Below are 5,000 nucleotides of genomic sequence, written 5' to 3'. Positions count from 1 at the left end.
GTTCCCCCCCGTCGACTGCAACGGGTTTCCGAGGCCCGTCGGTCAGGCGCGGTTCGCTCCGCAATCCGCCGGCCGATCGGCACCGGGCGGGGCTCTACGGAAAGAGGGGACCCTCCGGCGTCGAGTGCCGGCGCACCGACCCCGCAGGCTGACCGGGAAGGTTAAGACTCACCCCGCTGAATGCCCGGCCCCGGGCACCCTCCGGCGCCGGGGCCATAACTTCGGGGAGGGAGGTCCGAGCTCCGCGCGGTCGACGGCAGGTGAAAGGGGCCGGTGCGCCGCGGAAGGCGACAGCAGTCCCGTCAGGCTGCACCTCTGCTCGGGCGAACGGCGTCAGGAAAAGGGGAGAGCACTTCCCCACCGATAGCTCCGGAACGCCCGGACCCATTGGCCCGCGGCACCGGTGGCTGCTAGAGGGCCTCCGGCGCCGTCAGCCGGGGTACGTCCCAGGCCGGCCGGACGGCGGGCAGCCGGAGGCAACGGCCTGGAACGGAGCCAGACTTGAGTCGTTCCGTGTGCCGTGGGCAAAAAGGCAGGGCTGCGGGTCAGCGCAGTTTGGCAAACCTAGCCGCAAGTGCGGGAAGGGCGGAGGAGCACACGGACGCCGCCTTCCCAAACTGAGCCCAAAGTGCCCAGGCATGCCCCCTTGATCTCGCCTAATCAGTGAGCCCAAAATAATTTCAGAGTGTGGAAACCTGATCCAAAAAGGTCGAAAAGAACGGCCAGAGATCAAGTCCGAAAGGGGAAATCAGTAACAAGCAAGCAGAGTAATCATTAACCAAAAAGCGCAAAATTATGTTAAAAGTGTGAAATCATTAACCAAAAAGTCGAAAATAATGTCCAGAGACCAAGTCCGAAAGTACAAATAATTAACCAGTAAGCAGAGTCATCATTAACCAAAAATCGCAAAAGTAAGTAAAAAGTGTGAAATCATTAACCAAAAATCGCAAAAGTAAGTAAAAAGTGTGAAATCATTAACCAAAAACTCGAAAATAATGTCCAGAGACTAAGTCCGAAAGGGCAAATGGTTAACCAGTAAGCAGAGTAATCATTAACCAAAAATCGCAAAAGTAAGTAAGAAGTGTGAAATCATTAACCAAAAATCGCAAAAGTAAGTAAAAAGTGTGAAATCATTAACCAAAAACTCGAAAATAATGTCCAGAGACCAAGTCCGAAAGGGCAAATGGTTAACCAGTAAGCAGAGTAATCATTAACCAAAAAGGGCAAAAGTAAGTAAAAAGTATGAAATCATTAACCAAAAAGCACAAAATTAAGTTAAAAGTGTGAAATCATTAACCAAAAAGTCGAAAATAATCTCCAGAGACTAAGTGCGAAAGGGCAAATGGTTAACCAGTAAGCAGAGTCATCATTAACCAAAAATCGCAAAAGTAAGTAAAAAGTGTGAAATCATTAACCAAAAACCCGAAAATAATGTCCAGAGACTAAGTCCAAAAGGGCAAATGGTTAACCAGTAAGCAGAGTAATCATTAACCAAAAATCGCAAAAGTAAGTAAAAAGTGTGAAATCATTAACCAAAAACTCGAAAATAATCTCCAGAGACTAAGTCCGAAAGGGCAAATGGTTAACCAGTAAGCAGAGTAATCATTAACCAAAAATCGCAAAAGTAAGTAAAAAGTGTGAAATCATTAACCAAAAACCCGAAAATAATGTCCAGAGACTAAGTCCGAAAGGGCAAATGGTTAACCAGTAAGCAGAGTAATCATTAACCAAAAATCGCAAAAGTAAGTAAAAAGTGTGAAATCATTAACCAAAAACTCGAAAATAATGTCCAGAGACTAAGTCCGAAAGGGCAAATGGTTAACCAGTAAGCAGAGTAATCATTAACCAAAAGGCGCAAAAGTAAGTAAAAAGTATGAAATCAGTAACCAAAAAGCGCAAAAATATGTTAAAAGTGTGAAATCATTAACCAAAAACTCGAAAATAATGTGCAGAGACTAAGTCCGAAAGGGCAAATAATTAACCAGTAAGCAGAGTAATCATTAACCAAAAATCGCAAAAATATGTTAAAAGTGTGAAATCATTAACCAAAAACTCGAAAATAATGTCCAGAGACTAAGTCCGAAAGGGCAAATGGTTAACCAGTAAGCAGAGTAATCATTAACCAAAAATCGCAAAAGTAAGTAAAAAGTGTGAAATCATTAACCAAAAACTCGAAAATAATCTCCAGAGACTAAGTCCGAAAGGGCAAATGGTTAACCAGTAAGCAGAGTAATCATTAACCAAAAGGCGCAAAAGTAAGTAAAAAGTATGAAATCATTAACCAAAAAGCGCAAAAATATGTTAAAAGTGTGAAATCATTAACCAAAAAGTCGAAAATAATGTGCAGAGACTAAGTCCGAAAGGGCAAATGGTTAACCAGTAAGCAGAGTAATCATTAACCAAAAAGCGCAAAAATATGTTAAAAGTGTGAAATCATTAACCAAAAACTCGAAAATAATGTGCAGAGACTAAGTCCGAAAGGGCAAATGGTTAACCAGTAAGCAGAGTAATCATTAACCAAAAATCGCAAAAGTAAGTAAAAAGTGTGAAATCATTAACCAAAAACTCGAAAATAATCTCCAGAGACTAAGTCCGAAAGGGCAAATGGTTAACCAGTAAGCAGAGTAATCATTAACCAAAAAGGGCAAAAGTAAGTAAAAAGTATGAAATCATTAACCAAAAAGCACAAAATTAAGTTAAAAGTGTGAAATCATTAACCAAAATGTCGAAAACAATGTCCAGAGACTAAGTCCGAAAGGGCAAATGGTTAACCAGTAAGCAGAGTAATCATTAACCAAAAAGGGCAAAAGTAAGTAAAAAGTATGAAATCATTAACCAAAAAGCACAAAATTAAGTTAAAAGTGTGAAATCATTAACCAAAATGTCGAAAATAATGTCCAGAGACTAAGTCCGAAAGGGCAAATGGTTAACCAGTAAGCAGAGTAATCATTAACCAAAAATCGCAAAAGTAAGTAAAAAGTGTGAAATCATTAACCAAAAAGCGCAAAAATATGTTAAAAGTGTGAAATCATTAACCAAAAACTCGAAAATAATGTGCAGAGACTAAGTCCAAAAGGGCAAATGGTTAACCAGTAAGCAGAGTAATCATTAACCAAAATGCGCAAAAGTAAGTAAAAAGTGTGAAATCATTAACCAAAAATCGCAAAAGTAAGTAAAAAGTGTGAAATCATTAACCAAAAACTCGAAAATAATCTCCAGAGACTAAGTCCGAAAGGGCAAATGGTTAACCAGTAAGCAGAGTAATCATTAACCAAAAATCGCAAAAGTAAGTAAAAAGTGTGAAATCATTAACCAAAAACTCGAAAATAATGTCCAGAGACTAAGTCCAAAAGGGCAAATGGTTAACCAGTAAGCAGAGTAATCATTAACCAAAAAGCGCAAAAGTAAGTAAAAAGTATGAAATCATTAACCAAAAACTCGAAAATAATGTGCAGAGACTAAGTCCGAAAGGGCAAATGGTTAACCAGTAAGCAGAGTAATCATTAACCAAAAAGCGCAAAAATATGTTAAAAGTGTGAAATCATTAACCAAAAACTCGAAAATAATGTCCAGAGACTAAGTCCGAAAGGGCAAATGGTTAACCAGTAAGCAGAGTAATCATTAACCAAAATGCGCAAAAGTAAGTAAAAAGTGTGAAATCATTAACCAAAAATCGCAAAAGTAAGTAAAAAGTGTGAAATCATTAACCAAAAACTCGAAAATAATCTCCAGAGACTAAGTCCGAAAGGGCAAATAATTAACCAGTAAGCAGAGTAATCATTAACCAAAAAGCGCAAAAATATGTTAAAAGTGTGAAATCATTAACCAAAAACTCGAAAATAATGTCCAGAGACTAAGTCCGAAAGGGCAAATAATTAACCAGTAAGCAGAGTAATCATTAACCAAAAAGCGCAAAAGTAAGTAAAAAGTGTGAAATCATTAACCAAAAAGTCGAAAATAATGCCCAGAGACTAAGTCCGAAAGGGCAAATGGTTAACCAGAAAATCCGTCGAATAATGTCCAGAGACTAAGTCCGAAAGGGCAAATGGTTAACCAGTGGAAGGGCGATCAAGCGGAAAAATTTGCCCCGGTTACCCGGGATGGAGTTCCAGAGGTCCGGCCAGAGTTGTCAAATTCGTCCCGCTGATCGGACGCTTGTCATTCGGGTGGCTGGGGGTTGGCGGGGTATCTGCACAGTAGTAGGAGGTGGCAAGTCGGGACTTGGACGTTTATTCCAAGAGTCCACCCGAGCCTCCAGGTCTGCAGAGACCGACCCTAGCTGCCGCCCAACCGACTTTTAAGCCTTTTTCGGATGGGGATTTTTTCCCATTTTCGTCCATTTTTCGGGTTTTCTGTCGGGCTTAATAGGCGGCAGCCTGACCCCCGGCCGAGGCGGGGGGCGCACTCTCCCTTGCGTAAGGGTCCGGATTTGCCCCGGAAAGTGCCCCCGACGGCCTCCCGACCCGGGTGCCTGCAGGGCGGGGGAAAGGGTAGTCCCAGCCGCAGGAAATCATTAACCAAAAGACTTAGCCGTCGGGGCAGAGGCTAAGACCCGGGCTGGTGAAATCATTAACCAAAAGGAATGCACCCTTTTCCGAAAGTGCAGGCCGAAATAAGGCGAGCCTTGGGCCGGGAAGGCCAAAACCCCCAACTCATGGAAGTGTATGGGGTCGGACTCGGCGACTTTCCCGGGCCCCGAGTTGACCTTTCCCCACGGGGGCGGTCAAGTTGCTCCCGCCAAGAGGGCACGTTGCATTTGCTGCCGCTCTAGTCCCCGGGCTAGTTAATCAGTTGCCGTCGGAAGTCCCGATGCCGAAATGAAAAATGGCCGTTGCGGCGATTTGGCGCCTCATTTTCGGAAGGACTACCGGCAGGCAACCCGCCGAATTGACACTTGCGATTCGGGTGGCTGGGGGTTGGCGGGGTACCCGGAGATTTTCGGGAACTCGATTTTCAGAACTTTTGCTGGCAGCGGTTGCACTTGCAAAGTGGCCGAAGAA

Source organism: Heterodontus francisci, unplaced genomic scaffold (genome assembly GCF_036365525.1).
Source record: "Heterodontus francisci isolate sHetFra1 unplaced genomic scaffold, sHetFra1.hap1 HAP1_SCAFFOLD_2158, whole genome shotgun sequence".
In the NCBI taxonomy this organism is placed as follows: domain Eukaryota; kingdom Metazoa; phylum Chordata; class Chondrichthyes; order Heterodontiformes; family Heterodontidae; genus Heterodontus; species Heterodontus francisci.
The sequence above is the reverse complement of the archived record's forward strand: the minus strand, read 5'-3'. Positions refer to the sequence as shown.